Below are 26030 nucleotides of genomic sequence, written 5' to 3'. Positions count from 1 at the left end.
TGACAGTGGTTCTGTAGGTCCTTCATTCTCCTCCTCCATGACTGGGGCTCTGGGTGCTCCCCTGTTCCCCCATACCAAGGTCCCCCCAACCAGGGGTTCTGGGTCCTCCTGCCCTTCCATGCTTGGGGCTCTATACGCTCCCCCTTCCTACTTCCCCCATATAGGAGTCCCCAAATCTCCCCCCACCAGGAGCTGTGTGCTCCCAATTCCTATCTAGGAGATCATTCTACCGGATGACAGCACAGGGGTGTTGTCCTGGAAGGTGTTAATGGCACCATTAGCTGGTTCTTTGATCTACAGACAATGACAGAGCCTAGACGCTTGGCTCTGCCCACCAAAGGAAAGGGGCTCTTTGGGTCCCCCATTTTTCCTGTTCCAATTTTCCATCTGTAACCAAAATCCACAGGGTTCTGCCTTTCAAGGCCGAGAGCATTCCCTGGAATCAATCGGATGCAGCATCTAAACATTATCGTGTTACAGACACACCGAGCAATGCCATCGAGCTGAGTGCAGGGCTGTGCAAATGCAGGCAAAAAATTACTCACTTGGCTTCAGCAGCCCTAGCTCCCCCAGCCTTCAAGTACAGCAGAGGAATGGACCACAGCGTACATGTGCGAGGCTGGATTAAGGCATAGATACTATAGGCCATGCCTAGAGCACCAGCTCTTAGAATCACATGATCACAATCTCAATTTTAATGGAAGTGTCTGCAGCCTGAAGAAAAGCTAAAAAAAAGTGACTGGAGCAGCCAGCCTGGTCGGGTGTGCCGTGAGAGTGATGGCCCCAGTCATCTTAATGGGGTGTTCATCCTGAGGCCCACCATCCTGAGCAGTCCCAGCAGAGGGACTGTGTGCGGCAGGAAGAGAAGCCTGCAGCAGACCCAGCCCGGCACCCAAGTTAATAACGTTGCCCCCTCAAGTACTTACACTGGCTTCTGGGGTGCCTGCTGCCACCCATGCTGGGGGAGAAGGACCCCTGCTAGTGTTCCTGAAGACCAGCACCGTCACTGCAAGCAGGGTCATGGTGAAGGCTGGAGCCATAGGGCCCTCAGCTAGAGCCTGAGACACCGGCTTCGAAGAGGTGAGGAGAGACCTGGATTCGTTCAGATGGGACGTGTGTGGAAATCATCCCACGCATGGCTCTGGTGCAATGCTCATTCCTGAGGGTCTGTACCCATGCGAAGTCATAGCTCGTTAATACCACACTAACGAAGTTACCCCTAGGATCCTGCAGAACCTGAGCTGCTGCCGTCCTCGCTGCTCTGAAACAGCGGGCGACTGACAAACTTTCCAGCCTCTGTCGTAATGTTGGCCAAGGAGCCGAGGCAGCTGCCACTCAGGTGCCAGAGCAAAGCCCAGTGACTATCATAGAATCAGAGAATCTCAGGGTTGGAAGGGACCTCAGGAGGTCATCTAGTCCCACCCCCTGCTCAAAGCAGGACCAACCCCAACTAAATCATCCCAGCCAGGGCTTTGTCAAGCTGGGCCTTAAAAACCTCTAAGGATGGAGATTCCACCACCTCCCTAGGTAACCCATTCCAGTGCTTCACCGCCCTCCTCGTGAAACAGTGTTTCCTAATATCCAACCTAAACCTCCCCCACTGCAACTTGAGACCATGGCTCCTTGTTCTGTCATCTACCACCACTGAGACCAGCCGAGCTCCATCCTCTTTAGAACCCCCTTCAGGTAGTTAAAGGCTGCTAGCCGCTCTTCTCTTTTTGAAGTCTAGTTTGAGGATTCCTTGGCAAACATTTGCCATTCGCCTACAAGACAGGAAGGCCTCTCATACCTTCCCAGTGCCACACCAGGGACTTGTCTAAAGAGCAGCCAAATTAACCTTGGCTTCCCAGCCCGGTTCAGGGAAACTTGCCAACTCAGAGCCTGGGGCAGTCCCTGCTTTTTCTACTCGCTCTGACATAGACCGCTTCTGCTCTGCCTAAGTCAGACACTGACAACAAGACGCATGTGCTAATTTATTCAGTAAAATTGGAAGAGAGTTGCCAGCACCGAAGGGGGCTGCTGAAGTCTGTGCCAATGACACACTAAAGCCTTGACAAGAGAAATAATTATGCCTCCTCCCAACTGCTCGCTAGCTTCCGTGCCTCGCTCCCCCAGCCTTGGCACTTGAGTCACAATAAGCTACAATCTCACACAGGCAGAGAAACGAAGGAAGGAATCGGCCACCCAGCCATTCTGGCAAGTGGACAGTGGGGAGCGGAGATGCCCCCACACTGGCTCTGCATGGCCCTACAGCGATCCCAGCTGCACTGCCCTTAGACCCATAGCAGAGACGGTTATATTCCCCGTTGAACAGGGAAGAACAAAAACAGACAATAGATTACAAGGTGCAAAGCCTCGGTCCAGCAGCCAGCATCCTCAAATACAACTCTGCGCTCTCACTAGCTTCCATTGTCCGTAATCCCAATTCCCTGTGCCCACTGCCTCTCCCCTCCCCTGCAATTTGCCCCTCAGCACCTCCAGAACACAGCCCAAGGGCCAGGTTTTCAGGACCGCACAGCGCACACTGGGTGCTGAGTATTCAGAACAGCCAGCCATGTGCCCACCACTGCCCCTGCACCTCCTCCTCTGCCATAAGCATCCACTACATCAAGAGGAGCAGGGAGCATCCTCAGGCCGTGGAGGGGAGATCAGCTAAGAGACACTCATGGTGGGTTACTGGTGCATAGGGCCCATGGAGACAGAAGGGGCCACAGGCTGCAAGAAAACATCTTGGCAGATCGCATGCTGATGGTGGACTGCACAACAAGGCTGCACGGTGAAGTGATTTTGCATAGCAAGGCTCCTACCCACGATTCGTGCCTTCTCTCATGCCATCCCCCATGCCTGGGACAGACTCATCTACCAAGTGCTCTCTCCCGCTGTCTTGGAGAAGAAACCTGCATACAATCCCGGCTCAGCATTAATAACCCACAGACTCTGCGGCACTTCTCTTGTCCGTATTGCAGGAGCGCCGATGCTCTAGGCCCTCATGCTCTGTAGCAAGCTGGACCTAAGGGAGGCAGCGTGGCCCAGTCAGTACAACACTGGCTAGAGATGCAGGAGACGTGAGTTCTACTCCTGGCTCTGTCACTGGCCTGCAGGGCAACCTGGGGTAAGTGACCTCTCCCCAGCAGTCAAATGATTCTTACTTCCTTTGTCAGGTGCTCCCCGAGATTGACTCATGTGAGAGGCTAGATAAGATCTAGGCCTGGGTTCTGTGCCACTCTGAGAAACAGGCTGGAAATCCCTCAAGCCTCATTTAAATTCAGAACTGGAAATTCTATGAACTCGAGTCAAGTAACACCCGGTACAGCATCCCTCCCGGGGCATTTGTTTTGATATCTAGTTCCATTTAACTTTGGCCCCGTGACAGATATTGCAATCACAATATGGTCCCCAAAGATACTGCATGTATTAAATTTATGAACGCTTTCTGTAAGACTGTGTTCTGCTCCATGCAGGAAGGGTTAGCACAGCTCCTCCAGTAACTACACACAGTGGGAGTGATTAAGGTGAGTCATTGAGACTAAACACCTCTGGAGAGGTGCCACCCCCTGGGGTAGTTTGCATGTGCTGGTCCACGCCAAGCTCTCCAGAGATGAGGAGACAAAGAAAGAGCTGTTGGTACAATGGTTGAGCTTGAAGGGAGACAGAACCTTCTATCTGATCCAGCAAATGGACAGAACTTTCTGTCCAGGGGCCCCACTCTTGTGGAAGAGTTGGAAAGACTGAACTGCTCAGGTCCCATAAGACGGACGGGTGACTCCTGGTTTGTTTAGTGTGTTTCACTCTTCTTTATACGTTTTCACTGGAATGCCATTGCTTTACAAATAAAGGTGCTTGCTGCGGAAGAGCTGGGTAGTAACTGCTGGCAAGACACTGTTCATAGCCCTTGGAGAGAAAGCAACACAGGGCCATTAGGCAGACTGGCTTGCTGGGGATAACACAGTGTAAGGCTGGGAACTGTACAGCTGTAACCCCCCAAGTCAGAAGGGAGTGAGATGAGACTCCCAGCCCAGACACAGGTGATAGAAGGAGACCTGACTAGAAATCCTGGAGTGGACCACGGAGAAGGGAATACAGGTGCAGATACCCTGAAAACCTGTGAGAGCCCCACACAGGTTTAGTGGACCATAGATTTTCACATTGACAGTGAGTAACTGTACCACAGAAGGTGCCTGGAGCGGAAGCGGGGGAGTTGGGGGCTTTGGCAGCTGGGTAAGGGGCAATCAGGGCTTTTGGCACCAGATACCATTTGGAACTATTGGCTAAGAACTTTGAGTCTTTCTTTTAAAGTGAGCAGAAATGGAAGTGATCAACAATGTTGACGTGTACAGTGTCATCATTAAGTTTCAGAGTTAACACTCCATTGAGATAAATGGGGTCATTCACACCTCTCAGAGGTGTAGTTTCAAGCTGTTTGCAGATTCAGGAAGACATTACATTACAGATTCAGGAAGACTTTCACTTTACATAAGCAGTCCGGAAGCTCTAGAGCACAATTTCACAGCTGTGGACACCACAGGGCCCCAACTGTGCTCCTCAATGCAGAGAGCACATCTTACCCATCAGATTTTAAAGCACTGTGCATGCATCATTCTAATATTATGTGCAGTACCTATTCCCCAGCCCAAGGGTACCACTACACCTGCACAGGCTGAAGGCTGAGATAAATCCACTTTAATTAGGCAGACTGTGCTTTCAACATGAGGAGGAGGAGGAGATGCTGATGAAGAAGGTGCAGTCAGTTTCCAGTCCTGGGAGCAGAAAGCCACCGCTGCCTCCCAAGGAGGATTTATTCAGATGCACAAAGAATTTAACGTCTCAATGTCATTGAAAGATTTCACAGCCAAGACGGATGGGGTCCCCTAGCAACAGAACTGTGATCACGTGAGCAGCGATAATAGGCCGTGGAGGCAGTTCGGAGCCTACGATGCACATACTGCCCTCAGTGTAAGGTCTGGCCCACTCAGGGACTACCCCAGTTCCCAGGGCTCTTCCTGCCCAGAGCACAAAGCCTGGGCAGATATTTACTGAGATGTCAGCAGAAGGAAATTTCACAAATGCAGGAGGAGGACACAGGGAGGAAGCTAACTCTGAAAAGGAGAGACTACTTGCCCCAAAGAGATCACAGGAGGGGAATTGCCAGCCAAGTGCCAACAGCATCAGGAAATATCCCTGCCCTGTAGAGATTTTAATTGGGGATCACTTGTTGGCTGCTAAAAGCCTTCCAGCCCAGTGAGTCCTCCTGCCCTGCCGGCTAAGCATCAGATAATCTAGTGAGTAACCAACAGCTGCATTTCTACAATGGAAGAAGGGAACTGGCATTCTGCTGCATTTCCCTTCTCTTAAAAAAAAAAAAAAATTGTTTTCTCAAAGAAGGAAATCAGGGTAGTGTGGCACAATCTACCTTTGGTACATTTAAGGATCTGTTGTACTGTTGGCCATATTCATAAATGATCTGGAAAAGGGGGTGAACAGTGGAGGTGGCAAAGTTTGCAGATACAAAATTACTCAAGATAGTCAAGTCCAAAGCTGACTGCAAAGAGTTGCAAAGGGACCTCACTAAACTGGCAGATGAAATTCAACGTTGATAAGAGCAAAATAATTGACGTTGGAGAAAATAATCCTATGACGGGGGTCTAAATTAGCTGTTATCACTCAAGAGATCTTGGAGTTATTGTGGATAGTTCTCTGGAAACATCCACTCAATGTTCAACGGCCGTCAAACAAGCGAACAGAAAGTGAGGAACCATTAGGAAAGGGATAGATAATAAGACCGAAAATATCATAATGCCTCTATATAAATCCATTGTCTGCCCACCCCTTGAATACTGCGTGCAGTTCTGGTCCCCCCATTTCAACAAAGAAATATTAGAATTGGAAAAGCTACAGAGACAGGCAACAAAGACGATTAGGTGTATGGAACGGCTGCCGCATGAGGGAAGATTAGAAAGACCGGGACTGTTCAACTTAGAAAAGAGATGACTAAGTGGGGATATGATACGGGTCTATAAAATTGTGGATGGTGTGGAGAAAGTGACTAGGGAAGTGTTATGTGAAAGGGTAAACACAAGAATCAGGGGTCACCCAACGAAATGAATAGGCAGTATGTTGAAAACAAACATACGGAAGAACTTCACACAACACACAGTCAACTGCGGGAAACTTGTTGCCAGAGGATGGCGTGAAAGCCAAAAGTATAACAGGGTTCAAAGAAGAATTAGACAAATTCACAGAGGACAGGTCCATCAATGGCTATTAGTCAAGGTGATCAGGGATGTAACCCCATGCTCTGGGTGTCCCTAAACCTTTGACTGCGGGGACTGAACAATGGGAGATGGATCACTTGACGATTGCCCTGTTCTGTTCATTCTCTCTGAAATATCTGGCACCGGCCACTGTCAGAAGTGGTCAGTTTGGATGAGCTATTACCAGCAGGAGAGTGAGTTTGTGTGTGTATGGGGGTGGGGGGGATGTGAGAAAACCTGGATTTGTGCTGGAAATGGCCCACCTTAATTACCATGCACATTGTAGGGAGAATGGTCACTTTGGATGAGCTATTACCAGCAGGATAGTGAGTTTGTGTGTGTGGTTTTTGGGAGGGGGGTGAGGGGGTGAGAGAACCTGGATTTGTGCAGGAAATGGCCCAACTTGATTATCATGCACATTGTGTAAAGAGTTGTCACTTTGGATGGGCTATCACCAGCAGGAGAGTGAATTTGTGTGGGGGGGTGGAGGGTGAGAAAACCTGGATTTGTGCTGGAAATGACCCAACCTGATGATCACTTTAGATAAGCTATTACCAGCAGGACAGCGGGGTGGGAGGAGGTATTGTTTCATATTCTCTGTGTATATATAAAGTCTGCTGCAGTTTCCACGGTATGCATCCGATGAAGTGAGCTGTAGCTCACGAAAGCTCATGCTCAAATAAATTGGTTAGTCTCTAAGGTGCCACAAGTACTCCTTTTCTTTTTGCGAATACAGACTAACACGGCTGTTACTCTGAAACCTGTCAGAAGACTGGATACTGAGCTAGATGGACCATTGGTCTGACCCAGTATGGCCGTTCTTACATTCTAAGAATGTGTATTATTGTGAGTAGGGATTGCATGTAATCTCTCTAGGGATGAGATGTGATGTGAAGCCTGGGAATGCAAAGGACTAGCCCAGTGGTCAGCAACCTGCGGCACGCGAGCCAATTTTTAATGGCACGCTGCTGGCAGCCGGGGTCCCAGCCGCCGACCCCACTCAGCCCGCTGCCTGCCTGGGTGAACGGAACCCCTGGCCGGCAGCAGGCTGAGCGGGGCTGGCGGCCAGGACCCCGGCTGGCACGAGCCAGTGGACGGAATCCCAGACCGGCAGCGGGCTGAGCCGCTCAGCCTGCCGCCGATCTGGGGTTCTGTCCGCCGGCCCCACTCAGCCCACTGACGGTCTGGAGTTCCGGCCGCCGGCCCCTTGCCAGTCTGCTGCCGGTCTGGGGTTCTGTCTGCCACTCAGCTCAGCCCGCTCACAGTCTGGGGTTCCAGCCGCCGGCCCCTTGCCAGCCAGGGTCCCAGCCATCTGCCCTGCTCAGCCTGCTGCTGGCCTGGGATACCAGCCACCGGCCCCACTCATCTCGCTGCTGGTCTGGGGTTCCAGCCACCCAGCCCCCTGCCAGGCGGGGTCCGGGCCTCCGGCCCTGCTCAGCCCTCCTGCCAGCTTGGGGTACTGACAGCCAGCCCAGGGCTCTGCTCCTGGCCTGGGCCCAGTGCTCTGCAGGCCTTATCAAAAATTACACTACAATTAGCTTAAAAACTTGAAAACTTTGTATACTACAGTAATTGTTAAAAAATGTATAATGTTAATAAATACGTAGGTTTGATGAAAGAAAGTAGTTCTATTTATGTGCCTGCGCTTAATTTGTGTTTTTGATGATTTACCTTCTAAAAAAAATCTCGCATGTCTTGCACCCCCAGAAAGGGCATCTCGCACCCCCAGGGGGTGCGTGCACCCCAGGTTAAGAACCACTGCACTAAACTGATAAGATCTGCATTTTAATTTAATTTTAAATGAAGCTTCTTAAACATTTTAGAGACCTTGTTTACTTTACATACAACAATAGTTTAGTTCCATAAGATAGACTTATAGAGAGAGACCCTCTAAAAACGTTAAAATGTATTACCGGCACGCGAAACCTTAAATTAGAGTCAATAAATGAAGACTCGGCACACCACTTCTGAAAGGTTGCTGACCCCTGGACTCTACTGACAGTGTGCTAGACAAGAACGGACTTTTGGGACAATAAGCATGCGGTGGAAATCTTTTTAGCATGCTTGTAGGTTCTCTCATTGTTTTTAATATTTTTTTTTTTGCATTAAGAATAAACGTACTTGCTCAGAAAGAGCCGTGCGGCAACATATAGCTGCTGGCAATACACAGGGCATAGCCTCTGGAGAGAAAGCAAAGGGCAGACCCTAGCTGTGTAGGCAGCCTGGGGATATCACAGGGAGCTGTACAGCTTTAACACCCTAGTCGGGGGGGGGGGGGGAAGGGATGCGGGTCTCTGCCCAAGAGAGGTGATGGCTGAGAAGTCTGGAGAGACCACGGGGCCAATAGAGGTGCTGATCTGCGACAGCAGGAGAAGAGCAGATACCTGGTCTCAGCGAGCGTAATGCTCTGCTGAAGAGGACAGAGAGTGGGGCCAATGTCACCACATGCCAAGCGGACAAAGGGCAATGATGGAGAGAAATACCAGGCATGACCCCAACTGCCCTGATAACCAAGCAGGAGCAATTCTGTGCTGTCGCTTCCTGCGAACGTCCAGCGATGCCAGCAGGCTTATCAGACAGGGAGGAGATTCCAGTCAGCTGGGTGCCAGGTCTAGTTATCCCAGCTCAGCGGCTGATGACAAGTGACACAGCGAGCGAGCAGCCATAAAGGGACTTCTTAGGAATGTGACATTTCAAAAGGTACCTGGGGGCAAGGAACAGACACTAGCTCTCCACACCAGAGTCACCCTGCATGGCTCTATGGCCCCTCGGCCTTCAGCCCACTAGCCTGCCTCACTCGTGAGCCAGATTAGACTATTGACCCTGTCTGCTCTGGTACGTTGCCTCAGCCAGCTACTATTTTGGCTGCTTCAAAAAAAGATAGGAGATCCCCACACTGCCCTCAGCCAGGTGTGCAACCCTGGGTATGGAGGAGAATGGCCCCCTGACTGACCCCCCTGGGGATCAGTGAATCAGGGAGCCCATTTCCCCCATTTTACAGGCAAATTCCCAGTTTGAGGGCTGTTTGTGGCCATTTGGCAGAATTCATAGACTCCAAGACCAGAAGGGGCCGTTATGATCATCTAGTCTGACCTTCTGTATAAAACAGGCCAGAGAACTGCCCCCAAGTAATCCCTAGAGCCCATCTTTGAGGAAAAATAACATCCCATCTGGATTCTAAAATGGCCAGTGATGGAGAATCCGCCACAAGCCTTGGTAAACTGTTCCAATGGCTAATTACTGTCACCGTCAAAGATGTTCGCTTTATTTCCAGTCTGAACTTGTCTGGCTTCAACTTCCAGCCACTGGGTCGTATTATACTTTTGTTAGACTGAAGAGCCCATTATTGAATATTCATTCCCCATGTAGGTACTCACAGGCGAATCAAGCCACCCCTTAACCGTCTCTTTGTTAAGCTAAATAGATTGAGCTACTTGAGTCTATCACTAAAAGGCCGGTTTTCTAATAGCAATAGACTCAAAGAGCTGATCTCACACTTGCACAAGATGGAACTCAGATTCTTTAAAGGGCTGATGACACACTTTTACAAGCTTCTATAGAGATGTGTCAAAGAGGTTAGCAAAGCAAGATCTAATCCATCATAATACCCAAACCCACTACCATCAGATTTAGGACCTACAGCAGAGAAAACAACAAAATACATAGTTCAGAGACAGGAAAGAACACAAGTCGGTCCCACCTCCTGCTCCTTGCCCTTTCTGTGATAACAGATCTAGGAACTGGACATCAGGAAGCACACAGATGGTGGAATATCATTCAAACTGACATTCAAATCAGTTGTGCCTTTATGAGAGAGTGAATTGCTCGGTGTTTACCACTTCAGACAAACAAAGAAGGTAATTTCCCTGCATGGAATTTGACACAGAATCTACTCTTTGCCAGAGGATTGTGCCCCAATGGAAGCTTTCACTAAAAGGGTCCCAGGGTTGAGGAGAAACCTTTTAAATGCAAACGAAAGGCAGCACATGTGAACTGAGAGGTGTGAACTGCCCCATTCAGCTCCAGGAGGTGAGAGAGGATAAAAATTTTTGCATCAACATTGGTAATTATTTCACTGCTGATCATTTTAGCATCCAGCTCACATGCTGATCCCACATGGCCAGGCAGCCTCCCACGCTTTTGCAGACATGAGAAACCACAACTGTCCCCTACCCAGCCACCAATCCTCCATCTCTCCCCCACACCCCCAACCAACTACTGTACACAAAACCAGGCATTTTCAGCACAAAATTCTGAAGCAGGCTGAAAGACTGCAGTGCAGGCAGAGCAAGAAACAAGGGGAGAATACTCCCCTTCACTCTCTTCGGCAATTCATGAGAAACCACGCTCAATCTCTGTTGCACTGGAGTGTCACAAAATGCACGAAGCTTGGGACAGAGTTCAGAGTGTGATGGTTCTCAGGGCACCCAGGACTGAGAGTCACCTTGGTTACCCCTCCTCCCCCCACCCACCTCCGGCAAGAGGGAGTCTTGCTCATGCTCATTTGGGTGTCAGCTCCCTGATGCCACCAGCCTGTTAGCCACTCATACACTCCCCTCTGGGCTAGGCCAGCCTTTACTTTGTCTTGCAGGTAACCAACAGGTGCATCCCAGTTCCCGAGCCCCTTTGGAGCATTCCCCTGTAGTGTCCAGCCCTTTATCCACTGAACACTCACAGAAATAGCAGGTCTACTGTTCCTAAGGGAACAGTGCCCACACCAGGTCGTCTGATTCAATTCACGATCAGCACCTTGCTCAACGTCACAGCACTGAGATACACTGGTAGTGAAAACAAGGATGCATGCATTACCAAAGACTCAAGAGAAAGTGAGCACAGATACTGGAAACAAACAGTTACAGATAAAACAAAATCATCACATGCTTTTGCGATGCTGGCTCATGCCAAAGCCCCAGGCCACTTGACTTGTGTATTAGTTTAGATAAAAGTGATTGTTCAATGTATAAGAGTGTATTTGGTATTTAAACTTCATGAAAACTAATGGGATGTTACTGGCATTGTTTTCACTTACCTGTATAATGTAATGGCAAACATTTCCATTGTGTGTACACCAAAGTAACTAAATAACCCACCAGATGAAAAAGAAGCCTTGAGGAAGGCAACTGAAGAGGTTTAATAGAAAAGTGCTAATTTCAAAGCAAATGATTATTCTGTGTGATGATCGGAGGTCAAAGACTCCAAGTGCATTCCTCACTCTCCGTCATCAGAGGAAGAGCCCACGTGGGTAGTGACCCTGTCGGCTTGTTTTCTCTGAGAAGCAGCTATGAGAATGAATTCAGGGAAAGAGCCTTCATCTCTGGACTGTCTGGATTCTTACAGGGCAGAATAACTGAATGAGAAAGAGTTATTCTGGGTAGCCCTGAGAGACTTTTGAGAAGCTGGCAGATGACTACATCTCTGCTACCATTTGGAGTTATAGACTGACTCACCTGTGTATATATTTTACCTGCTTTAACCTCCCAGTAACTCATTTCCTTTTCTTAGCTAATAAACCTTTAGTTAGTTTACTATAGAACTGGCTACCAGTGTTGTTTTTGGTGTAAGATCTCGAGTTTCAGTTGATCTGGGGGTAAGTGACTGGTCTCTTGGGACTTGAAGCAACCTGAATGTGGTGTGATTTTTGGTATAAGTGACCATTTCACCAAAAAGTCCAGTTTGTCTGGGTGGCAAGACAGGCTGGAGAGTCTAAGGGGACCGTCTGTGACTCCATGGTAAGACTGGTATAGTGATCCAGGAGTTCAGATTTGTTACTGGTTTGGTGAAATCTGATTATAGAGCACACCACCAATTTGGGGTGTCTGCCCTGTTTCCTGAGAGTCTGCCCTGAGATAGACACTTACTGTGGTGAGCTACACCCCCAGAGTGTGACAGCTTTCTGGACACTAAACAAACAAGTTAGCTTTCTGTCTAAAGAAGTCTTCGTTCACCAAAAATCTTCTGCAGCGTTTCCAGCCAAGGCTGGCTGTGATCCTGTTTTCATGAATGCAAACATGCTTTCCGTTTACTTCCTAGGTGCAGGGGTGTCGTCTTCTTTGCCTTCTACTTATGCTCACCGAAGTTCACCCTCTGTACTCAGACAGGATAGCCCCCCATGGCTTATTTTCCTGTGTGCTGATTCCCTGTTGGCTTCACATCTCTTTCCGCTGCCTCCGCACGTAAGTGGGTATCCATTGTGTTCGCTTATGATGCTTAGTTTGCATTCTGACAGAGACTGGCGAATAAACATCTCTGACACCACCTCTGCTGCGACACAGACATGAAGATACTTTCGGTATACGTACATCATTCCTCACATAGCATCTGTACACAGTTCAGGAGACCTCACATGACAGTCTGTGGTGAACCAGGATGTACATATCAGAATCGAGATATTCCTGCAACCCACTTGCCAGTTGGCATGAAGGGGGACTTGGATCACACGGAGCCCTGCTACCAGCAGGCTGTCACCACACACTCACACGCACACACACACCATTGCCATGGCACTGCTGACTGCAGGCACACAGGCCATGCTCACAATATTTCCCAAAAGAGAGGAGTTTTTTGCACTGCATTTTAACTTCCAAGTGTCCCAGCCCCAAGAACAGCAGCCCAGATCCACTGGGATTTCCAATAGTTATAATTCTGTAACAGGCATCATGGGTGCCTTCTCCGAATCCAAAGGAATGAACTGGTAGCCAGCCAGTGAAGGGAGCTCTCCCTTAAGTCATGACAGCTTTATGATGCTTTCCCCGCTATCTTCCCTCCGGTCGATGTACCACATCCACAAGAACTCACAGACCCAGAACGGGGTCACTAGGATCCATGCAGTGCTCTTCTCCCCCCCGCCACCCAACATCCACTGACCCATAGGGCTGAAGGGGGCAAAAATTCCAGGGAGGAGCAAGGCCCAGAGAAAATCTCTCAAGCTGGCAGACACCGAAGCAGCCTCGACAGGTTCTGCAGCAACTCCAGACACGGGGGATAATCTAGAGCTGGGTAGAGAAGTTTCGACAGAACCATAGTCCGTTGGACTACGTGGGTCCATCGAATCAGACACCACGGAAACTCTCAGACCCTACGTAAGAGCGTTCCTCAATCTGGCTTCTGAAATGCTGTTTTTTGTTGTCCACTGGCCCCTTTTGGGTCACAGAATAGAGACAGGCACTTGTTGCCATCAGCCACAAGTGAGGGAAAAAAAAGCCCCTGGAGGCACTGGTCATCCCATGTTGGTGCCTTTTCCAAAGGCTGTTCAGACAGCCAGACCCTAGCTCAAAGCCAGACCTGTTCCAGCATGCTGCACCCATGGGCAGCTGCTTCACACACCAACAACCCAGTAAAGAGTCAAGAATAGATCGGTATCTGGGCTAGGCGGGAGTGGCAACTCCCCCCACTACACGCCCGTATCCTTACAGGAGATGCAGCACTGACTGCAGAAAGTAGCTTTCCAGCACAGGGATTTAGCTGCATTAGCCGACGGCATGAACAGGAACCAACACCAGGTGCTGCCTAAGGCATTGGAGAGGTGAACCGTCTACAGACAGCACTGCCTTCACACACGCCTTCTGGTCTTCAAGAGGCAGCCAGGTACAGAAGAGAGAATGACTTCTCCCTCCAAGCCCTTAACCACCAGCTTGCTGGAGAATTTACTCCTCAGCACGAACGCATACCCAGCACCCCTCCTCAACCCTCGTGCCGGGGGCAGGGCCACGCTTCCTAGCCAGGCTTCCTCTGAGACAACCAGCCTTTGGATAAGAGCCCTGTGATCGGGACACAGAATTGCCACTGGGGCAGGAGGAGACAACTGAAGAGTGATTTAATTGGGGATCGGTCCTGCTTTGAGCAGGGGGTGGGACTAGATGACCTCCTGAGGTCCCTTCCAACCCTGATCTTCTATGATTCTAAGAGACGTTCACTCTTGTCTGCAGCCACATGACACGAACGCTTCGTTCGTTCGGCAGGCTTAGAAGCTGCCTCTGTAGATCCACCCTCTTGGAAAGCACCTGCTTGTCATCAAAAGAAATTCAACCTGGATATCTGGAGCATGCATTCTGCCATTCTGAGCTGCAGCCATTACCTCCTTTGTGGAGGGCTTGGAGGTCTGTGGCTGAAAAGCACTAGGTGATATTGGCATCACTGCCAGCTGTGCCATACACAAAAGAAGGCTAGCTAAAAAGGCATCAAGGCCTGGGGACAAGCAGGAGACCCAACAGAGGAGGGGAAACAGCACCAGTAGCCACACTACAATTTACAGGATACCCCTGTATCTGCTGGCCCAAACAATGTCCTAGAGATGCAACCGATAAAAGCTTTTAAGTAAACAGCAGCGTGTACGTGTATCTAACTGACTTCCACAGAGCCTGCCTGGAATACATATTGCTGCTAGACACACACGGAGTGCCCAAGATTGCGGGAGAAACTCCCCTCATCAATCGAGAAATTGTAAGCATGTCATTAAAGCCTGCAGGGTGATGCATAGTGCACAGGGCAGAGTTAAGGATGCAACTTTAGCCTTATTGATTCCCGGCTTGAGCATGTAGCTGGGCAAGCTGAATATCGCCTTCTCATTGTGTTTTGCATGGGTTCCCTTGAACGGGCACGTGAAGCCAGAGGAAGCGGAGCAGAGGGAGAGGGGAGCAGCGCGAGCAGCTCATGGGAATGCTGCGATTTGGCATCGTTTCCCTATTTTTAGGGAGGATTTGAGGCACCAGGATTTGAAAGAGCAGCGCTGACCTTCAGCGAGATGAAGGGGGTCAACTTGAAAACACTCCAAAAATCTGAAGATCAGCACGGTTTGCAGCCGTGCTGCCGAGATTCAAAGGAGGCCCCTTCCCTTTCCCAGGAGGAGCGCGATTCAGAGCTGTTCGTACCACAAAAGGCAGCGCTGGCTATTAGCTCAGCTCAATTTCCATTCAGCTCCCTCCTAAAATGTCAGCTCCACAGAGCTAAACTAATTCAGTGAGTTCTGCAGCCTGGCCGTGATCTCCCAAGCCCAGCGCTCCCTGGGGTCAGCCCTGAGCAGATCCTCTAGCCAGTCATCCAGAGTCCACATCACTCCCCAGCTAAAAAGCCCTTAGAGGCTGGCTCTATCTGGAGGCACCAGAGCGGCTGTGCCCTGGTCCATGCTATACTACCCATCGGCTCAGCTCTGCCTGTCGGTCTGCCTACAGAGGACAGCTCAGAATAGCTTCAACATTACCATGCCTCTCCCACGCCAAACTCCAAGGGCAGGGACCCCATCACTCCAGCCCCATCCAGCAACACACAATGTCACCAGCCAGCAGGACAGCTGCAGCTTTCATACTCTTCCACTTCAGATTGTCTCATTCCCCTGCCACATCCATCCCTGACTCCCTATGCCATGGGCCAGTGCAGAGCTCCTTCAGGCACCTGTCTGCAGTCACAAGTGGCATTGTGAGGTTGGGCTCTTCCTTGATGGGTTCTGTATGGAGACTCACAGAATCCTAGAAACACAGATGTGGGGCTGCAAGGGACCCTGAGAGGTCATCAAGTCCAGCCCCCTGCACTGAGGCAGGGCCAAGTAAACCTAGACCAGCCCTGACAGAGGTTTGTCCAGGCTGGTCTTAAAAAACTCCAGTGCTGGGGATTTCACGACCTCCCTAGGTCACCTGTTCCAGCACTGAACTACCTTGGGAGTTTGAAAGCTTTTCTGAAAATCCTATCTAACTAGCCTTTGCTGCAAGCTAAGCTAATTCCTTCCTGTCCTGCCCTCAGTGGCCATGAACAATAGATCACTGTCCTTTTTATAACAACCTTTCACATAGTTGAAGAAATATGTTCCCCTTCAGCCTTCTCGTCTCAGGACTAAACATGCCCAGTCCCGTCAGCCTGTCATCATAGGTCACATTTTCCAAACCTCTGATAATTTTTGTTGCTCTCCTCTGGACTCTCTCCAATTTGTTAACCTCTCTCTAATCACATCTGGACACAGTACTCCAGCTGGGGCCTCACCAGTGACAAGTGGAGCAGCACGGTTACCTCCTGCGTCCCACATACAACACTCCTATTAACACATCCCGGAATTACATTTGCCTTTTCCGCAACAGCATCGCACTGGTGACCTGTTCAATTTGTGAGCCATGGCAACCCCCAGATCCTTTTCACTAGTACTAGCCAGTTATTCCCCATGTTGTATTTGTGTAGTTGATTTTTTCCTTCCAAAGTGAAGTACTTTACACTTTTCTTTATTGAATTTCATCTTGTTGATTTCAGACCAATTCTCCAATTTGTTGAGGCCGTTCTGAATTCTAACCCTGTCCTCCAAAGTGCTTGCAGCCCCTCTCCCCACCAGCTTGGTGTCATCGTCTAGAACAGCAGAAGATATTGGGACCACAAGAACATCCCAGTCAGAACCATGAGGTTCTAAGAAGCCAGGTGGTCCCCAGCTGCCTCAGCTCCTGCCACTGAAGCCCCAATTCCTATCAAAGCAGGACTCCAAGGAGAAGGGAAGACTGGTGGGGAGTGAGACGACACAGAGGCAAGAGACAATGCTCTAAGTGTGCCATAGTTAAGGTGGGCAACCCCTCTTCACAGAGGTATCTGCATGTCCCCACTTCCGGGATTCTAGCAGGAACAGAACCCCCAGGAAGGTGCACCGAAGAGTTCAGAGTAGACCAAGGTGGCAGAACTGCTGTCCTAAAGCGAGCATCAGGTCTAGATGCCAAATCAAGACTGTCGTGCTGCACAGACTAGTGAAGACAACTGCAGACTTTGGAGAAGGAAACACTGCAGAGGCAGCCGGGGCTGCAGTTAGTCCTAGGAGAACCCATTGGTGGGTGTGTGACAAGGTCCCCTTCTGCGCCCGACACACAAAGCGTGAGTGGTTATAGCCCCCGGATAGAGCACTTCGGCTCTGTAGCGCAAGCTGTAGCCACTCTTGCTTTCAGCTGCGGACGTCCCTGTTCGATCCCTCGTGGGTCAGCAATGAGGCACCTGGACTATCTGCATCTACCAAAGCTAACAAGCAACGGATCACTGGGGTCAAAACCCCAAGGAAAAGTTCTCCAGGCACATAGTCCTGACACCCCTAGAAAGAAACTCGGGTGGCGGGGGACCAGTGACTCTGGGGGTGCGGGGCTGTGGCAGGGATTGGGGCAGCTCCTCCGGGCAGCCAGAGCTCAGGGCAGCTCCTCCAGGCAGGTGGGCCAGTGCATGGGCTTGGGGTGGCTCCCATGGCCGTGGTGGGGGGGCTCAGGCTTCCTCTGGCCCCTGTGGGGGCGGAGCTTCAGGCAGAAGGGACGGGGCAGGGGGGTAGCCTCCCTGAACGGGATGGGGGAGGTTGTAACACAGACGCGGGCACAGCCATTACGCTAGGGGCTGCCAACCCTTGGTGCTGTGACAGCAGGATGTACCAGGGTGGTCTCCATCACGGCCGTGCTCGTTAGGCACCAGTGACACGGCAGGCTCCACTCAGCCTCTGCTGAGGTGGTGGAGGTATTAGATTTCCATCAGTCAGCCAGGGTGCACAGTGCCCACCCTCCCCAGCTCTTCTTCCCCCAGATTAATGCCATCCCCCTCAGTACAGCACCAATGCCATCCAGTGCTTTGCTCCAAGGGCAGCAAGCGAGAGGGACGTCTACCTAGGGAGTGCGACAGCCACCACCACCGTAGTGAGCAAGCACCTGGGCGTCTTTGGTGTAGATACCCATGAGCCAGGTCAGGGCTGCTCCCCTCCTTTCACAGATGGGGCACAGAGGCACAGGCCGGATTAAATGACTTGCCCAAGGGCCTGTGACTAAGTCAGGAATTGAAACCACGTCTCTCGCGTCACGGACCAGCAGCCTACCCACTATACCACCTTTCCTGCCCGTTCCCATCCAGCCACCCTGAGCACCGGCCGGCCAGGGCTGCACTGCAAGAGCGGACGTGCAAGTAGGAGACAAACAAGAGAAACGCGACTTGGGATCATTTTGTGGGCCTGCACCGTGCGAAGCTCTTTCCCAAGAGAACACAGTCTCCCTGCACGCCCTGAGAGCCCATTCACACAGCGCTCGTTATACCTCATTCTGTGACAGGCAATGGCTCTCCCCAGCGTGTAACTCCCCGACAGACACAGGATATGTCTACCCTGTGGGGACTCTCCCAGATTCGCGACGCCAGCCTACACTGATGGAAGGGGTTTTTCCATTGCTGTGGGAACACCGCGCCCCAAATGACGGTAGCTACATCGAGGGAAGCATTCTTCCATCAACACAGCTGCATCTACACTAGGGGCTACCCTCACTTATGTAGCTGTGCCATCCTAACTTAAGCGTAGGCCAAGCCCCATACACGGGTCTGGAGAAGACCAGAAAGCAAAGCTCCAAGTGTACCCTAAATGGCAGAACACAGAGTCCACATTTTTCAGAAGCAGCCAGGTGCGTTTGGGAGCCTCTGGGTTTTTTTTGGAGCCCACCCTGGGCACCTTAAGGTGTCTCCAGAATCGGGCACCCAAAGCCAGTGGTGATGAAGATTGGGCTCTATGATCATGCAGAAAAAGGTTCTTCAGACTCGTGATCCAGGAGGCGTTGTCCTGACCAAGGAAGGTCCACCTTGGCTTCCAGCCATCGTGAGAACTCAATGCAAGTGTGAGTAACGGAGAAGCTTGGCTCCAAGGTCTGCAGCTACTTGTATAGTTCTGGTCCCATGCCTGACTGTGCACAGTTCAAGGGGATCAGACTTCAGGAAATGTCATCGGCGAGTCAGGTGCAATGGGAAGAAGACGAACAATCCTCCAGTAGAGGAAGGGCCCAGGGAAATCCCATGACATGGGCTGGGTCTCAGTTAGGGCGCAATGAGAATTCTAATAGAGAACAAGCAGCAGCGAACAGCCCTGGCTATACAGGGAAAATGCATCACGTAACTAAAACATGTAATGTGTACGGAGGATGGCAGACGTATTGCTGAAACATAGCCACCGATCCACGATCAGCTGGCACATTTCAAAACACACCATGTCTGTCACAGTCCAGGATCCAAAAAAACGACTGCATTTAGCTTGGTGGGAGGGAACACAGTTGAGGCAGTGTGGCCTAGTAGAAAGAGCATTGACCTAGTACTCAGAAGATCTGGTTTCTATTCCCAGCTCTGCTACAGGCCTGTGGGTGAAACTGGGCAAATCACTGCCCTATCAGTGCCTCAGTTTTGCCATATGTAGAATGAGGATGAGGATATGGACCTTCTTTGTAAAGTGCTTTGAGATCTACGGATGAAAAGCACCTAGAGAGCTAGGTAATATTACTAGGAACAGCAGCCACATAATGCATTTTCCTTAGTATAGACAGACCAGCCTGGTGTGGCTTCATGATTCGTCCTCAAAGACACAAGGTTCTTAAAAAACAAAACAAAACAAAAAAAACCTGGCAATTAAAACACAAGGGTGAGACAATCAGACAAGGACCATCATTAAGTATTTCATCCCTGCAGACTGAATTAAGGCAGCCGAAAAAGAAAACTTTTGGGCCTTTTCGCTAAATGACAAGAAGATATGAAGGAAAGGATACCACAAGGGAGAAAACTGGACCATTAATAAATGCGGAGGGGGGAGAACATGGCTGGGCCACTGAACTCCTTCAAACTAGTCTTCTTCTAGAGATAACTTTTCTTAAACCCTACTTGTCCAGACTATCTAAAAATAGCAAGTGATGAGAGGATACAACTGGGAAGCTCAGAACATCTAAAGTCAGCCACACTGGGTAATGCCCATCCGAAAACTGACAAGCTGGCTGACAAGCCTGTTGAAGTGCTAACAAGACGACAGGAAATCAGCAAATGTAGTACTGATCTTCGGAAAAAGAAAAGAGTGATACTGACTATTACAGTCTTAACATCTAGAGGACAAAGGAAACCATGCTAAACACAGTGTTGGTGGTTGAGAGCTATGAAGCCCCAAATGGTATGCATTCCAGCGGTTCACATGCCACTTCTCTCCAAATCTACCACCACAACGGTCCATATAAACCAGAGAGCATTTGCTAACAGTCTTCACATTTGACTGGGTACTTTGTGAAGGGCCCTCAGCCTTGTTCTCCCATCCGTCTCAGTCTTTGACTTTCATGGCATGATATAAGGCCCACCTGTTTTATCCGGTCACTTAGGGAGACAAGAATGGAGGGATTTTTGCTTTACCTGGGGCATTTAAAGTAGACACCCTTCAGCAGGACCGCAGATTTGTTTAAGTGTGCAAGGGGCAGACTTCAGAAACTTATATCACTGGATTCATCCCATCTTTTCCCACCAAATTGGAGCATGTTAGTGGATGCATGAGTTGCAGTGAGGACAGCTAATGTACACCTCTCAGCTAATGTACACCAGCGTGAGTCTCCGATCCCGGGAAGTCTGTAGGGCTGGCAGCTAGACTGTGTGTGTGTGTCTCTCTCTCTCTCTCAGTGGGTAACGGCTACACTGCAAGTGAAGGTGTGATTGAAGCACGGGTAGCCATACCCATGCCAGCTCTCCTCTACTTAGCACAGGTAACAAAGGGAGTGTAGCTATGGTAAGATGGGCTTCAGCACGGACTAGCAACTAGAGTTTATATCCAGGGTCCCTGGCAGGCTTGGACTCTGGTTGCTAGCCCATGTCACCTTATCTAGATTAAAGCTTGCACGGGTATGCTTATCTGTACTATGATCACACCTTCACGAGCTGCATAGACATACCCAGGGAGGGAGACAAGACCCTGGGGAGGCCCGTTATACGGTCACTTTTCAGGGAACAATTGCCCTTTAAGACTTGTGTGTGGAGACAGTAGCAGAGCTGGGAAGAGACCCCCAACCACGACAAGCTCCTGACTAACCCCCCCACCCCCCGGCCATGGTCCCTCCCTGTAACATGATTTGCAGAGAAACAGAGACAGTACGTTTATCTGTGAATCCACAGGCACAAAGGAAAGACAGTTTGCCACAACCCTGCAGCCCAGCTGATGCTGTGAAATCTGACCTGGCCCTGGCAAGCAGCATGCTGTACAGCAGGTGCCCACACCGGAGGGAGGAGTTCTCACAGACCACCCTCATTCCAGCTCCTACCCAGCAGACAAACAAACAGAGAGACATTATTAGACCCTGGCCAATTTACTCTCCCATTTTACTCATTCTTACCAAGAAACCCTCCTGTTTTTCTTACTAAATCTGATGATTCCCCCCCCCCACACACACACACACACCCAGCTCCGCCCAAGCTGCAAACAGTGGCTACACACAGCAACAGCTTAGATTTCCCATCGCCGGCTCCCTTCCCCGTTGCATCTCCATCACCTCTTCCCCAGATGCTCACAAGCTGCATTTGTGGATACAATTCTCAGCCTGGGAGACTTGAAGGGATTTCATAAAAACACACACACCCCACAACCCCTCCCTCTCCTTCCATCAGCTCAGCACTGGAGGCAGACACAGCCTGTGGGGTTGCCTCATTGTTCAAACTCTCAGAGCACGCCCCGGGTTCAGACCATCTTGCTCTGTACTGTATCCAACAATACGAGCATTTTTTTTTTTTTTTTTTTTTACAGATCTCGATAAGTGCGAGGTGAAGGCAGCCAGAGCAACCCTGCGATGAGAGACGCAGCTGCACAGTGGCAGGGCTCTTTATAACCCACTTCACCATCTTACAGTGTTAAAATGTACAAAGGAAAACAAACCAGCCAAAGCCACAGCGGTACCCAGAGCCGACTTCCCGTCCGCAGGACCTCGCTGGAAGCTCCTCCGTGGCTCACAGGACTCTCCCCTTCAGCGGAGGCAGGCAAAGTGAACCCAGCCCCGCAAAGACGCAGGCAGGTCCCCATGCAGCGAAGGAGCCCTTCCTTCAGTCAGGAAGAGCACTCGCCACTATCCCCGTTGGCAGGGATGCCCCGAGCACGGAGCCCCTTTGGCAAGCTAGCAGCTGAGCCGCGGCTCTGCCATGCCCTTTAGAACCCAGAACCGACTGCCTGCCTGCTTCCATCACAGCGCAGCAAGCCGCAGCCACCTGCACGGACGTGCCCCCTCGTTCTCCTTCCCCAGCCCCCCCATTTCTCAACCCTCTCCTCCCTGGCTCGCAGTCCATGCTAGCTGTTAGCCAGATTCATACCAGCCAGAAACTGCAGCTAGCAAATCCACCCCCTCGACACACCCAGCATACACTCACAGGGAAAGATCTGGCACACCACAGGTCCGCAGGACTGGCTGCCGGATGCTCTCCCCCCAACAGCCTCCCTTAAGGAGAGTCTAGCATTCATCCAAATCTGTGGAGGATCTGTAGGAGCGGAGGGATTTTCTAACCTCTCCCCTAGGATTTGCTCTGAAAGCTCAGACCCCGGTCACCAAGGCCAATGGGGTCAAACAGACCACACCGGACCCTTTAGGAAGCCAGTCACGACCCCTGGGCAAACTCCCAATTCACCTTGAAGAGAGGCCCAGCAGGCCAAGGGCAGAGGCAGCGAGGGACAATTGGGTCCCAGTCGCCTCTGTGGGGCTAGTGGTGCAGGACCATGGCAGGAGAAGCAGGGTACGGAGACCTCAAGGGGCAGGAAGGGAAGCTGCTCGAGGAAACGGCAGTGCGACGAGACCAAGCTCCACAGGCAACTGCCTTTTTCTTCTGTGTTTGTACAGCGCCTGGCACAGCAGAGCCCAGGTACATGACTGGGATCCCGGGTACAATGAGCAATGCAAATAATGGGGCGGGGGGCAGAGACAAGGAGAAGGAAGTGGTTGGGCAGAGCCACCCCAGAGACCATGCAGGAGCCCTCCGAGCTCCTAAGTTTAAATACTCCCGTGACAAACATTCCACATGCCCAAGCCAGAGAGCGAGCCACACAGGGAGGCTAGGGGAAGGGTGCTGCTGGAGAACAAGGAGCTGGTGCCAGGGGAGAGAGGCTACTGGGTGCAGCAGGGGGACAGGCTGCCTGGCAGCTGCAACAGGAGCCTGTCCAAAGGGAAGCAGTAGGTGCTGGAACTAAGGGGGCTGCCGCACCCCTGGGCTTGACGTGGTTTCCATCCTATCCAGGGTTGACAGTCTGGTTCAATGGCTCGCAGCATCCCCCCACCGTACACATTGTTCCAGCGCCCCTGGTAAGCCGCGTCATTGCCCACACCCGAGAGCCAGCAGCCGAGGAAGACTGACGCCAGGCCAGGTGGAGGGGAAGGCTGGGAGGGGTGAAAAGGGTCCAAGTTACAGAAGAGTCTAGAGAAGCCACTGAGCAGGGAGCTGGCATCTGCAGCCCTGGGCACCAAGAGGTTGGGGGAAGCAGCCAGAGGGAATGTCTCATGTGAGCTAGCCCCAGGAGGGACTGGGGGAACAGACTCAGACCAGCCTCTTTACTAAGATATTGGTACCACCGAGGAACCTACTGTTCCTGGAAATTCAGGCCTCCACAAAGGAGGCCTTCTCCAAACTGATGCAGGACATCCGCCATGGAGGTGCTCAAGGCAGACAGCAGCGCCGAGGGCCATAGTATATTGTGCATTGCTTGGGCAGAAGGATGGCCTAGTGGTTAGGGTGCTCGTCTGGGACCCAGGTTAGATTCTCTGCTTTGCCACAGACTTCCTCTGTGCCCTTGAGTGAGTCACTTACCCCCTCTGTGGCACAGTTCCCCACCTGTAAAGTGGGAATAACATCACAGCCCGACCGCACAGATGTGCTGGGTGGATAAATACAGTAAGGGCTGCGAGCTGCTCAGATACTATGGTAACAGGGGGCAGATAAGCACCTAAGTGAGATAAAAGCCCTTGTCAGCTCATTCTGTAGAGTCAAGGAAAAAAGCTGCATGATACAATTATCGCAGTGAGCCTCACCTTCCTAATCACGTCCGCTTCCTCCACCAGAGCTATTTTGGGTGGCCACGCATCGTCTGAACTCATTCAGAGCTATTTAGCATTCCAGGGAGTATCTGAGTCCTGCCGGATGCAACAGCCACCCAGTGAAACCCTCAGACAGGTTTCACACTCCTCTTTGCAGCCTCATTTGTGATCAAAGTTGGAATGAGGAGGGCTCCATACCTATTCAGGCTTTTCTGTCCCCCAGCCCACTACTGTCCATGCAGGCCAACGAACCCCAGAAGAGGCCAGGGAGTGGGGCAAATGCTCATTATTTCTAGCAAGCTTGTCTCTCTGCCAACATAGGACGCCTATAAATTAAGGCCCAAAAGGGACTTTGTGATCATCTGGTCTGGCCACCTGCATAACACAGGCCAGAGAATTCCTCCCACGGATTCCTGCATCAAGCCTTCAATTGTGGCTGAGCACGAGCAGAGCATTTGGAAGACATCCAGTCTCATTTCCAGGTGCCCAACTCATGGAGCACTTAGTCGCTGTTTGAGTGTGTCTAGCTTTAATTTCCAGCCACTGGATCCTCTCCTTTCACAGGAGAATTGCTCCCAGATGGCAGGATCCAGATCCCACCACGATAAGAACCTGCACACAGCAAGGGGTTACTGTGATGCCAGGTATGTTTCAGCCAGCTACCCACCGTTAAAGATTAAAAGATGAAGTACCCGGAGTTTCCTTGCCTCGTGGGGACTGTGTGGACTCCTTCAATCCCCAGGACCCAGGGTTTTCTCCAAGATCATGTCAGTTAAAGTTTGTGCCTCTTCTATTTGTGTTGTGGTAGCACCTATGAGCCCCATTCATGGCCCAGGCCCCCATTGTGCTAGGCGCTGTACAAACAGCAAAACCCTTTAAGGTTGATACTTGATAGTCAAGTTAAGATGAATGTTACCATTTTTAAACACCAAACATTTATCACTATGGAAACAAACAGAGAAACAGCCAAATATCCTCCCAGTTCATACAGTCTCTCAAATAACTGAACCCAACTGCAATATCATATGCATGTCATCTTAGCTTTGCCCCATATGCACACCCAGCTTTTAACATTGTCCAGAAACCTGCTCACTCCAGCCATCACATGTAGTTCCAATATGGGCTATGAATCCTCAAGTTATTACCCACCATACATGGCCCAGAGAGCATCCTCAAGTACACCCACTTGGCTTGGGCCACAGACCCCAGCACTTCTGTCACACGCCAGACTCTCAACCTGTCACCACAGCAAGCTGCTACAGCCAAGAACCCATCTAGTTTTCCACACATGGTCAAGGACAATATCCTTCTACTCATCCACCATTAGCTAAGAGACCCAATCCACTCATCCATCCTCCATTTGCCAACTGGAAACCTCAGTGTACCATTCACCTTCCCCTCACATTGAGCACTGGAGACCAGCCATCCAGATACAACCACATATCCACCTTCATCCAATCCACAGACCTCAAGCCAGGCTAGCACATTACTTATTTACTATGGCGAGAAAGGTGTCAGACTACAATGGTATCACGCATGATACAATGGCCAGCTAGTCAATGCGTATAGAATGCGATACACGGCATTTTTAGTCCGTGACTTCCAAAGCTCAGACACAAGCATATCCTCGTGCAACAGGTGGTGATGGTGGACAGGCGATGCCAGAGTCGAGGCTGGATGAGCTGTGAATATTTACCTTCTCTGAACTCTCCATGCACGTGGCTTAAAGGCATGGGATTTTGGTTGGGGTTTTTCAGTGCAATGTTCCTTGAACAACATTTTAAAGTGCGTGATGGTTTTGTCTGCTTATTCAAGAAAAGCCAGTTAGGAACTTGACCTTTACAAGACCCTCAGCTTTGCCCACCACCACTCATCCCCCCGCAACCCAGGCCCTCCGGTAAACTCTTCCTCTCTCCCTGCCCTGATTTTCCCTGCCTTGCAGAGCTCAAGAGAGTTACAGCCTTTGCTCTTCCCACTGGATAGAGCTGGAGCCATGGAGCAGATTCTGTCCCCT

General features: G+C 50.7%; 1 protein-coding gene across 6 annotated transcripts in view; it reads right to left on the bottom strand.

Moving 5' to 3' along the window:
- The window catches only part of PPFIA4 (PPFI scaffold protein A4), a 168986-nt gene that overhangs the window by 129142 nt on the left and 13814 nt on the right, over positions 1-26030 (bottom strand). For 4 of the 6 annotated variants that reach the window (XM_048826501.2, XM_075122098.1, XM_075122095.1 and 1 more), the window contains exon 1: positions 21880-22188. The exons of 1 other annotated variant lie outside the window; for it this stretch is intronic. The gene's annotated coding sequence lies outside the window, so the exon portion shown is untranslated. Of the gene's footprint in view, positions 1-21879; positions 22190-26030 lie in introns of those variants that run through there. One more of the 6 variants, XM_075122097.1, reaches the window with a different exon arrangement.

The sequence above is a fragment of the Caretta caretta genome, chromosome 21 (genome assembly GCF_965140235.1).
Source record: "Caretta caretta isolate rCarCar2 chromosome 21, rCarCar1.hap1, whole genome shotgun sequence".
NCBI classification, from domain to species: Eukaryota; Metazoa; Chordata; order Testudines; family Cheloniidae; genus Caretta; species Caretta caretta.
This window is presented reverse-complemented; position numbering and strand designations above follow the sequence as displayed.